This window comes from Pleurodeles waltl, chromosome 1_1 (assembly GCF_031143425.1).
Source record: "Pleurodeles waltl isolate 20211129_DDA chromosome 1_1, aPleWal1.hap1.20221129, whole genome shotgun sequence".
NCBI classification, from domain to species: domain Eukaryota; kingdom Metazoa; phylum Chordata; class Amphibia; order Caudata; family Salamandridae; genus Pleurodeles; species Pleurodeles waltl.
In genome coordinates, this window is record NC_090436.1 from 309,253,824 (window position 1) to 309,266,108 (window position 12,285).

The 12,285-nt window shown below is 44.1% G+C and overlaps 1 protein-coding gene across 6 annotated transcripts in view; it reads right to left on the bottom strand.

Moving 5' to 3' along the window:
• Positions 1-12,285, bottom strand: part of IL6ST (interleukin 6 cytokine family signal transducer) — a 477,893-nt gene that overhangs the window by 384,319 nt on the left and 81,289 nt on the right. For all 6 annotated transcript variants that reach the window (XM_069222264.1, XM_069222292.1, XM_069222274.1 and 3 more), the window contains exon 3: positions 9,834-9,964. The gene's annotated coding sequence lies outside the window, so the exon portion shown is untranslated. The remainder of the gene's footprint in view (positions 1-9,833; positions 9,965-12,285) is intronic.

Here is a 12,285-nt window from a genome sequence, read left to right on the forward strand (position 1 = left end):
CGCAGGCGCGTGCGTAAGTACTTATGCGCAGGACAATCTTTAAATGATGCTCATGATGGTTGCCATGAGTGGACGTGCATATGCAGTGGCCCACTGAATGGTTTTTTTCCTTACAAAAGAAAAAATTATTTGTGTGCAAAAATGTTCACTGTTGAAAGGCCATTTTGCAGCACTGTATGTGACACGAGCGCATAAATGAACCGTATGTTTAAAGCGCACCGCAAACTCTAAAGTGATCATATGCGCAGTCATGCCAAATTGGGAGATGGCAAAGAGACCACTTACAAAAAATTCACGCAAAACAGCCAAGTTTTAAAGGCTTTACAATAAGCCAAATGGTCGTCAAGGCTAATAACGAAAAGGGTGAAGCACCCAAACATTTGGCAGATAGGAGGAGCTCTCACTCAACCTAACATGTCGGACTCGGAGCAACACTAATAAGAAGAGCAAGGTCCTCCGTGTATCATAGAGACGACCTTTTAGACAACGAAATACAGGGCCTTAGTCCTTGAATGCTTTGATACAAATGCACACGCTTTCAAGTGTAATTCTTTAGGATACAGGAAGCCAGTGAACGTTTTTCGAACAAACTTCTCTCCTAGAAAACCCAACGATTATTCAGATTTCAGTATTTCAAATGCGTTGCAACCTATGCAGCAGGTTTAGACAGGTCAAGTAAACAGCACTGCCATAACCAATAAGCAACGAAACAGCAGCATGGACGACAAGTTCCCTCGAACGCGACATGCAGAATAATTTCAGTAAGGCGTGCAAGGACAAGAATATGAAGATGCCACCTTTCAAATCGGAAGTTTTAAAGGCAAGCACTTGTCAAAAACATTAAACAGATTTCCAAGTCTGTCCCACAGGAACTGCTGATTCGTCCATTGCCGTAGGCTGCATGTAGGTCGCCAGGAAGCGCAGCCAACTGAAATGAATTATCCGAAAAAATAAGTTCTACCGCTGGTTAGTTTTCAAACGACAAACACTGCGAGATGAAAAGCATGTAATCGTGAAACTGCCGTTAGTTAGCTAATTACAACTGTAGATTCAGTAGTTTCCTCCATGGAGCAATAAAGCTGGAACCCAGAAAAATGAATAATAGTAGCCAGTGGAATCATATAAATGTTAAATATAATATAATGGGGTTGAAAGCAGAACCCTGGAATAAACCACATCGACGTTTTCAAGTCTTAGAGCAATAAGTAAGCAGTGACACACTGTTCACAGACACAGACCCTGGGAAAAGATGCAATCCATCCTAGTACAAATTCTTTCACCCATTTCCACTGCAATCTCCCTTTATCTACAGGGCAGGAGGGGATTAGAGGCTGCATCAAAGGCCGCTGATAGTGTGAACATCAGGACAGCTAACCCCTCGGAGTCCAGGGTACTCGTATGTCATATACGGCTGCAATCTCAACTAATTCCATTCCAAGTTCGGGATGAAAGGAGGGACTCGTATTGCAGGAGAGAAGAAAGCTGGGTGTTGACTTGAGCTTCAGTAATCTTCGCCACAAAAGAAAGAGGTGAAATAGGCCTTGAGGTATCAATGTGGATCAAGAGACTTCTTGCAGATCTCTATAAGAGAGGACAATATTCCTGGACATGGCCAAGATCAAGAAGGGAGCCTGGCTTAGTGGAGTGCAGAAGATAACCAAGAGTTTATAAAGTAAGATTTAAACAGTAGTTAAGCTGAAAGGCAAGGATATATCTTTGGTGCCAATTATAATAGACAAGGAGCAAGATGGTGGTAAAAGAAGAAAGTGCATTTCTCATCAACCCTGTGAAGATTGTGTTCCGGAAGGAGGCCCTGTGTTCTCTCTGTGGTGAACATTCCAGACAATATTCGGACACATTTCATACACTGTTAAAGCTTAAGGAATTTTCTGATGCCAAATTGTGTTATACTAAAACGTTTGTTACACTGGCGTAATCATGTGTAATTTCTGGCATTTTACATAAGGCTGTCTGGGCAAAATTATGGAACTAGAGTAGGTCACGAAATTAAAGACAACTCATGCAAAAAAATCCTATTGTGACAGCATATGAATTATGCACACAACCAGAATGCGACTGGCTATTTATTGTTCATGGCAGGTGTGTTTTTTTTTTTTTTTTTTTAAAGCATTAAGGGCCATATTTATACTTTTTCGACGCACAACTGCGCCAACGCAGTTGTGCGTCAAAAAATCTAACGCCGGCTAACGCTATTCTGAAGCGCCATGCGGGCGCCGTATTTATTCAATGGCGTTAGCCGACGGCGCTGCCTGGTGTGCGTCAAAAAAAATGACGTACACCAGGCAGCGCCGGCGTAGGGGAATATGGAGCTTGGGCGCCAAAAAATGGGTCAAGTCAGGCTGAGGCAAAATTATCGCCTCAACCCGATTTGCGCCATTTTTTTCGACACCCAACCCCCATTGAAATGACTCCTGTCTTAGCAAAGACAGGAGTCATGCCCCCTTGCCCAATGGCCATGCCCAGGGGACTTCTGTCCCCTGGGCATAGTCATTGGGCATAGTGGCATGTGGGGGGCACAAATCAGGCCCCCCTATGCCACAAAAAAAAAAAAATTAATACTTACCTGAACTTACCTTATGTTCCCTGGGATGGGTCCCTCCATCCTTAGGCGTCCTCCTGGGGTGGGCAAGGGTGACAGGGGGGGTCCCTGGGGGCATGGGAGGGCACCTCTGGGCTCCTTCCGAGCCTATAGGTCCCTTAACGCCTGCCCTGACCAGGCGCTAAAAAACGACGCAAAAGCGGCTGGACGTCATTTTTTTTTGACCCGCCCACTCCCGGGCGACATTTTTGCCCGGGAGTGTAAATACGGCGCACATGCCTCGGAGTCACTTTTTTAGACGGGAACGCCTACCTTGCATATCATTAACGCAAAGTAGGTGTCCACGCAATAAAATGACGCAAACTCCATGGACTTTGGCGCTAGACGCGTCTAACGCCAAAGTATAAATATGGAGTTAGTTTTGCGTCGGAATTGCGTCAAAAAAAACGACGCAATTCCGGCGCAAACAGAGTATAAATATGCCCCTAAGTGTATCTATTTCGCACTAAACTACAATGCTAAATGTCGGGCGCCAGCTATGTTCTTCAGGAACAGTGAAAAAACAGCAAATCTGTGTCACATATTGAAACAGGAGACGAGTGCTACAGCATATGGGTTATACTGTGTGATACGTCAACACATGGAGAGACAGATTTGGCAGCCTCAGACAGCAGGAAACAACCACAGCCCCCTTATAAATAAGATTGACAGTGTTTTTGTATATTGTCAGGTTCAAGTCATAAATATCAGTGTCGTTATCGTTTGGTTTGACTTAGAAAGCTATAACCTTAGTGTGAGATTTTAGTGACTTCTTACACATCACATTATAGAGTATTTTTACTCTCTTACTGAGAGTTAAATAGGTCCTGATGAATCGCCACTAGATTTATGAGACTAATTTCAGGCGAGAAACATGTCGACCGAGAAGATCCATATATCTGTAGTGTAGGGATTTTGCACTCACAGACTTTCAAGATTCACTTTCTCAAACTGAGTAGTAGACACATTTTAATAGGGAATCAGACCATTAGACCCTGAGTTTTCCTACTTTTTGTTTTTAACCTTGACAGGGGTATCAGATCATAGACTTTGAAACCCATATTCAATTTTAATTATTTTTTGCTTCAGCCCCTCGCACATCCACTCATTACCGTCAATTGTTCTACAAAAGATCTCTGTCAAAAAGCCCTCTAGTAGGGCCCATCAGACATTGCAGTGTCGGCCTGATGAGGAGCATGGCCAGATGAAGAAGCAGGTCACCCACTGGTGAGTGAGGGCTATTGTTCCTGCAATACAAATGCGTTAGGGGACCATCAAGACTCCTGCCTTAGTATGTAGTACAGAGTCTGCTTTCTTGGAACCGCACGTTTCTTTTGAGGTATAGTCTAATATGAACACAATAGTATGTCCAAAAACAGAGGACCAGCCAATCAGCATGCCCAAAGAGAAATCCATAAAATCTTAAAAGAAAACCCACATTTTAATGAGGAGGCAGAGCAGGTTCTTTCGGCCTTTTGTAATGAGTAGGTACAAGTGTTATGAAGCTGGAGAGCACATACAAGTACATTTACAAATGGAGTCTATGAGGGGGTCGTGTCAGCCAGCAAGAGCTGTATTTTAAAATTAGCCCCTGGCTTAAATTGTTTGCACAAGGAAGACAATTTAGATATTAGCAGTGCATAGATAACGCTTCAGTGTGGCAAAGCGGAGGAAAAAAAGTGGACATAAAATGTAGTGATAAAACAGTTAGACCCTGACAAACCAGAACTGTGACTGCAAAACATGATTCAAATGGGAGGGGAAGGACACACTTCATAGCATAGATAAGCCCATACAAAGTAAGTGAACGCACTAATTACTTGTACCTTGAGTAGATTTTCTGATACATCCACAATATGGCGTTATTAGCAAAGAATGAAACTGTAGCCTGCAGGACAGGAATACTATATAACAGGGAGGCATAAACCAGCATTTGGATTCTCTAGGTAATTTGTGTCCTGCGTTATGGCTGCGCTGCACTTATGTCTGACTTACAAGCGTGAGGAAAATGATTCTGAAAGTACACAAGACATAACGCCAACACTATTTTTCACAAACTATTTGAGAACAGCGGTGGGCAACAATGTATCTGCAGAGTGGCCCTTAAGTGGATATCCACCTTTCTCACAGACAGAACTCAACGAGTTAGACCACTGGTTCCCAACCTTTTGACTCCTGAGGACCCCCAATGAATCATTACTGGAAGCCGGGGACCCCCAGCAATTTGTACAATTTAATTTTCAAAAATTAAAACAGTAATTTGCAAAACATATAACAAGTACACACCAAACAAATACTCAAATTGCCAAAGATAAAATTCTTTTATATTGAAAAAATATGCAAAAATCAAAACATTTTATTAGGAAGGTTGGCGCTGAATCTCGGCAACTACCTTTTCAATATTTGGTTTTATTTAGGAAAGGTGAATCCTCAGGTCAGATTCTACATTTCCGGAGCAATTTCAGTTTTTACTTTTTAGGTATGCAAGATCTGAGAAAGAGTTTTCACATGAATAAGTGAAGGGGAAAGGAAGTAAACCATAAGGGCCTCTCATCTCTCCCTAGCCTCTCTGTCACATGTACTTCATTTGTTTTATAGCACCTCTCATACCACTGTAGGGTGTCAGGGCACTTTACAGGGGACTACAAGGTGTAGGATTCACATGACGTTAGCACAGTGCTTCATTTGTAAATAAAAACGTGCCGGTGCCCAAAGCCCCCCTCTTAAACTCGTGGCTGCTGCAATTAAATGTGGGTACACGGAATACTGAGGCAGCATAATCCTGAAGTCATCTCGGGCTGTTCAATCCATATAAAGCCACTCCCTGCCACTTCATCTCACTCTAGCAGCTTTCTTCTTTCTCCCTTTGTGACGCTTTTTCGTTTTTCCCTTCCTCCGTCTTTCCCATATGTGTCTATTGCTCGCAGCAAATGCTTGAGGCAGAAGAATAAGCCCCGGCCCTCAAAAATAAGTGCCGGTGCTCAGCACTGGAAACAACAAGCACAAATTAAGCACTGCGTTAGCAATAAGAATGTACTTCTATGCAAGCAAACCTTTTTTAGCAGCATAAGAAAAACGAAATACTAGGAAAAAAATTGTTTTCTAATTTGTGCCAAACAGTTTGCATGCAGCTCTTTAATGGTAGTTCACAGCTCACTGTGCTAGATTATGATTATGAACTGCATAGTAACAAAAGAATCTCTGTGACAAAAGCAATAACCCACTGTGCCATGCACATAAAATAATGTTCTTTGCATGATACACATTCTTTCCAGCAGGCATATTAACCATCTGCGCTACCTTTGAGTCGAAACTGCCACTGCACAAAACTCCCATCTCTCTCCAGCAGATACATTAATCACTTGAGTTAGCTTGAAGCTTTTATTTTAGCATTACAAGGAGCTTTGCAGTCTGTTTAAAACTGCTCAACAAAGGAAGTAATAAATATGAAAACACGCAAGCACGTGTTTGTCAGAGGCCCCAGCTGGAGAAGTGCCTTCCTCCCAGCCCAGCCTGCGGACCCCCTGGGAATGTGTCACGGACCCCTGGGGGACCGCGGACCACAGGTTGGGAACCACTGAGTTAGACTGTCCCCATATACCTAAGAACCTAAGAAACTCATTGCAAAGTCCCTCAAGGATCATCACTCATCCTAATGCTCCTTAACGTCTACATGACATTCCTCACGGACATCGTCAGTGCCTACGCATCAACACAGTATCCTACCCCGATGACACACAGCTCATCCTCTCCTTTACTAACTGAACCAACACCGCTAAAACAAGCTTCACCAACTGCATGAGCAACGTTGCTGCTTATATGAAAAAAAACTGCCTCCAGCTCAACAGAGACAAAACTGAAGTCCTTATCTTTGGCAACAACCACTCCCCATGAGATGCCTCTTGGTGGCCCTTTGAACTTGGCCCCCACGCACTCCTACGGACCATGCCAAGAACCTCGGGATCATCCTGGACACCGACCTCTCCATGAGCAGACAGATCAACACCGTCAACTTATTATGCTTCTACATTCTGCAATGCTACATGAGATTTTCAAGTGGATCCCACTTAACACCAGATGAAAAGTCACCCAGGCTCTTCTCACAAATCGACTTGACTACGGAAAAGCCCTCTACTTTGGAAATCCAGCCCATGTTTACACCAACTCCAAATCACCCAGAACACCGCTGCTGAACTCACCCTGCACATCCCACAAAACAACCACATCTATTCACACCTCAACACTGGCTCCCTGTCCAGGAAAGATTTATGTTCAAGCTACTCGTCCTCACCTAGAAAGCTCTCCACAACACCATCCGAGTGTACCTCAACCACTGCCTCAACTTGTACCAATCCACCAGACACCTATGATATGGGTCTATGGCAAGAGAACGCCTCTCTTGCATCAAAGGGGGCCAGAAGCAGAGGACTCTCCTTCTCATACCTCACAGCCAAAACCTGGAACGACCTCAACTCCTCAGAACCTCCCCCCCCTCATGGATTTTCGAAGGTACCTCAATACATGGCTCTTCCAGGGAAACAGGCCTGACCTCCTTCTCTTCCTCCTCCTCCCTCAGGTTGGCCCTACTCAGCGTCTGGATACCCCCACCGGTGATTAGCCATGTCTACAAATCCACATAGCATCTTGTACACAGAGACCTCTCAAGTTGAGATCAAATACATTTTATGTGAAGCATCTGCTCAAGAAGTTCACTTATAAGAACAACTAAAGAACTCGAACACAATTTAACAAGGGCTTTGTTGGCTTTTATTAACGTGTTTTAATATACTGCTTATTGCAGTTCTGTGCAGATTCTTTGCCAAGTAAATAACGGATGTACGAATTACAAAGCAAACTGGCTGGGTTGCCCCAGGAGCATTCAAATGTGCGATCTGCTAGTCACACAAGGGGTCAGCAGCGAGCCAACACAAAACCTTGCACCATGTGAGCAGACAATCTTAGATAGTCTTGCATAGCTGTGAAAATTCACCCAGCTAGAAAATCGGAAGAATGAATGAATTATGAAATATATATTGATACACTACCTAACAGTAGTAAAAAGCAGGTATGTCTCCTGGCTGGCAATCTAAAATGCACTTTGATTGATAATCCAGTAACTCTTACAAAACTATCTGCACGCATTGAAAAAAAAGCCTAACAATGAAATACTCGAAGATTGATTCCTAAGTGGTAGAGTGTATTAACACCAATTTTGCGGACTCACTGGCCGAATATTATAGGTCCACAAACGCTACTTACCATTACAAAGCAGGAATACCTGCAGACTCTCTCAGGAGAGAAGCCCAACCAAAGTGTACAATGAATGACTCACTTGCTTAAAGCTCACATTTTCTATAAGCTATAAAGATAGTGTAGGAAGCTGGCTATCAATGCAGTGTACCAAACGTAGGGGTACACTATGCAAATAGTACAGGTGACTATTAGTGGTTTACAGGGATAAAAGTGACAGTTCCAAAGGCTCTCTTCTGTGGTAGTGAGGGCGAGCAGTTAGGCTGATCAGAGTATAGTGCTAAGCATTTATTGTATTCACAGAGGCAATAAATGAGAGACTCAAGAAGGAACTCGAGACCAATTGTTAGAAAAATAGGTATTTTAGTTATATTATGTTGTATGTTATGTTGTCTGGTGTTGGGTTATTAGCGGTACGACGTCCTCAAGGTTCTTCTTTGGTGCTTGCAGGGAAGCAGCTCCGCTAGTACATGCAAGATCCTGGTTACTTCTCGAAGTGCTGGCAGTCCTTCCAGGCTTTTGGGGGCAAAACAGGGTCATGATGAGTTGTGTTCACCACAATCGTCGAGCTCAGCAGGCAAGCCTGTGTGGGTGGGAATTAAGGTGCTGCTCATCAGTTCTTGCTTTTCCCGGCACTTTGGGGTCTTCTTCTTCAGTCCAACTAATCTGTTCTTCTGGCATTAGGAGGCCCACATAGATACTCAATTTAGGGTGTTCAGGAGAGTGTAGGTAAGTAGCCAATGAGCTACTTGCCCTTGGGGTGACTACACCCCTATAGGACCACTTCCTGTGAGGAGTGGACATATCTCTATCCCAAAAGGCCTAGTTAAAATCCAAAACATGATTTGGGAACCCTTCGAGTATCCACTTTGGGTAGCCCACCATAGGGGTGTGGCGGGCCCAAGGGTGATACACACCTACTGACTAATTCATTTTCCCACCTGTCCTTTAACCACAAGGGCCTCAGGGCAGAGGGTGGCTACACCCAGGGTTGGGGGAACCCAGGTTTGCAGACCAAAAGCATCAGGGCCTTTGAAGGCCCTGGCCTTGGTATGCACATCTGCTAGCCATCCTGCTGGAGAACGTGACAACACCTCCCTCTGGAGTAGGCTTTGTTTCTGACCTCCGAGAGCATGGACTCTCACCTCTAGGGGGTCAGAAACCTGTCTGTGGTAGCAGGCTGGTCGAGTCCGGTCAGCCAACACACTCAGAGACTAGTGGAGTTCAGGGGGGCACCTCTAAGGTGTCCTCTGGGTGCATATCATAATCAATCCAATGCTGGCATCAGCCTGGATTTATTAACATGAGGTGTTTGATAACAAACACCATAGGGTTCAGTGAAGCCATTGTGTGACTGGGTCACCTGTGATGAGGAGTGTCTACGTACCTTAAGATGTTCACTTACAACGCTCAAGCAATGGGGCTGGAAATCACAGGGTCATATCTGCTCGTGCAGACAGGACCATACATCAAATGTAATGCGCACTGCCTTAGGGTTCAAAGATTTCCTATAGGGGTGACTTACATTTATTTAGATGCAGTGCAGGTGACATGGCCCAGGATGGGTTTACCATGTGTTTTTGCCTGGCTTGCACCAGGACACACAGACTGCAACAGCAGCTGTGTGCAACTCTTTTTTTTTTTGGGGGGGGGGAAGGGGGCAGGAGGGGCAAGGGTGGCACAGTACGAGCTGCAGTCCTAAGGGACACTCTCCCCTACCCATGCCCTAGGTACCACTTACTAGGAACTTACACAAGTAGAGGAGTGTGCCAGTTGTACACATTGTTAACTGTTTTTAGGGAATGAGCACTGGCATTGGGGTCCTGTTTAGCAGGGACCCAGTGCACCTCAGTACCAGTGAGCAAAAAGTGGGGTTGACCATATTAAAAAGCGCACTTTTTCTATAGATATGCCTTGAGATTGTATGATGTAGTGCCGCATATTTTCTATGATAGAAAAACAACATTACTAAGGTCGTTCTTACCTTAATGTTATGAACAGGTCTTTGTCTTTGTTACTTAATCAGCTTTACAGGCATACGAACAGCAGTTTGGAATACGAAGGAAGGCACATAAAACGTAAAGTCCTTGTCTATTATTCGGTCCCCTGCAAGCCCTATAAAACAAAAATACGACATTTTACTTTACTTGCGTTTCAGAAGGTGCAGCGGTGATACAAGCTTTACTTCACAAACTGCAAAGCCTGCACGTGTAATCCACCACATATTTCTTATTTCTCAATACAACCAACAACGTTGTCCCACACAATCCAGATACATTCTTCAGGGTATACGAGGTCACAATATGGCACAGATACAACAACAGCTATTAATGGTAAACATTGGGACATACTATTCCAGGCTGCATTTGGACCAGCTCAGTGTAGTACTACTGACAAATCCAGAGCCTAACACACAGATATATGGATGTATGGTACGTATAGGAGAAGGGCACTGAAATTAAGTAGCAGTGCACGTTCAACTTATCCTACTGGGTTCGATAAACTGAACAGCAAGATAAATATGAATTGTGCGGAAACGAGGGGTGTTATGCAGAAACGTGGGGGAATTATGTTATAAAAATGAAAATACGTGGCACATTTTTAGGAATTAAGTTATGTTGTCGATTTAGCACATATTAATAAAAAAAGGATCCAAATGCTATAAAAAAAAAAAAAAAGAAGAACAGAGTCCACGTTCCCTAGATTCTATTCAGACTTCGAGTGGAGGGGAGAAGGATCCTGCTATTTCAGGCAATGGCGAGCCTAGACAATGGTAGGCTACTGTAACTTCAGACGCATCCTAAGAAACATGTATAGCTCTGCATTAAAACAGCGAGGAACCCTGCAAAACTCTAAATGCTGTACTATGAGGAAACTACAAGATAGATGTATTTTCCCCGAACACAGTCCAAACATTTGCGTTTGCTTTTTTGACTGACATATAGGCTGATGTATTTTATTAGTTTCTTGCACAATTTTACAGTTGACACAGATCCTTGCACTACTCGATTCTGCTTAATATTCTACATTTGTTTAGGGTTTTGAGGAAAGCTGCAGGCGTCTGACCGATAATATAATGGTTATTTTTAGGGATATTACTTTTCTCCGTCTTTCAACCAAGCATCCACCCAGGGGGCCCTACCTTGCTTTTCTTTGCCCTCTCTCCCATTGTCTCTCTTGTTTTTCCTCCCTTTCATCTATTGGTGGCTGCCTTGAGAAAGAATGCTTAAGGAGTTTTAGGACCGGGGAAAAGTGAGCAGTGTAGCTCTGGGCACTAGGGGAGGATTTTTTTTTTTTTTAAACGAGGATAGCAGAGGATTTTCCTTGTACAAGTCTGGTGGAATATGATGTGCCCGTGTTGAGCTATTTGCTTGTCTGTGTGTACTTCCAATAACAGGTTTTGGTAAAGCCAATAGGTCTCGCTACGGGAGAGCTGCTGGCTTTGTCAAGGTATTTTACCCATGAAGTACAGAAGCCCAAGCTCTGTGAAGCATGGCTAAAAGCAAAGAAAAAAAAAGAAAGAAAAAAAGGGGGGGGGCTACGAAGTGGTCAGCACTGCTGTGCAACATGGTTAAAAAAAACATGAACAAAGCCAATAGATCTTGCATAGGCAAAACCTATTGGCTTTGCCAATTATTGCTCTTATTCCAACAGCAGTTATACTCCAACAAATAGATATGCGTAGTTTCATTCTTAGGTCTGTCAAATAATTGTATTTCTGCGCCTTGTCTTTGTGGTAATACCATGTATTATATTTCAAGAAAAGCTACAACTTTTGCCAGCAGAAGTTGAAAATGCTGTTATGAGTAAGGATACATCATAGGAACCACCCCACTTCTACAGTAGTGCACAACAAACTTGTGAACCCGGTTTCTTATACAGAGCCTTAAAACTATACAGCGCCTAAGTTCTGTGCCTATTTTCGGGTAAAATGACAAAAGCTGTTCCTATTACTGACAGAACACCCCCCCCCCGAGCGGTAACAGCCCCGGGGACCCACCCCCCAGGGCATGCGTTACTGAAAGATGGATGTCCTGGTACACATCCAGGGCACATACTACACACTCAAGGACCCAGCCCTCTCCCTGAATGCAGCAGGAGCTGGTATTGCTCTTGCCCGCACGGAGCAGCTACTTATGCTCCTCCCTCCAGGCGGGGCCAATATTTTGATCTGCGGGCAGGGAAACAGATCTTAAGTCTGCTTCCAGCCGGCAGGAGCATTTTTAAAGCCCCCACCTTCTGGGAGCAGACTATGTTTGATTAAAAAAATGCTGCCACCAGGCAGGAGTAAACACGTTTTTCTGCCTGCGCAAGTGTGGGCAGGGAAACCACTGGATCCCTAGGTGGGCTCCCCAGGACCCAGTATTCGAGTGGGTCATGGAGGTGGGCTCCCAAGGACCATAGAAGGTTCAGGTGGGGGGTGGGGGCATGTGACC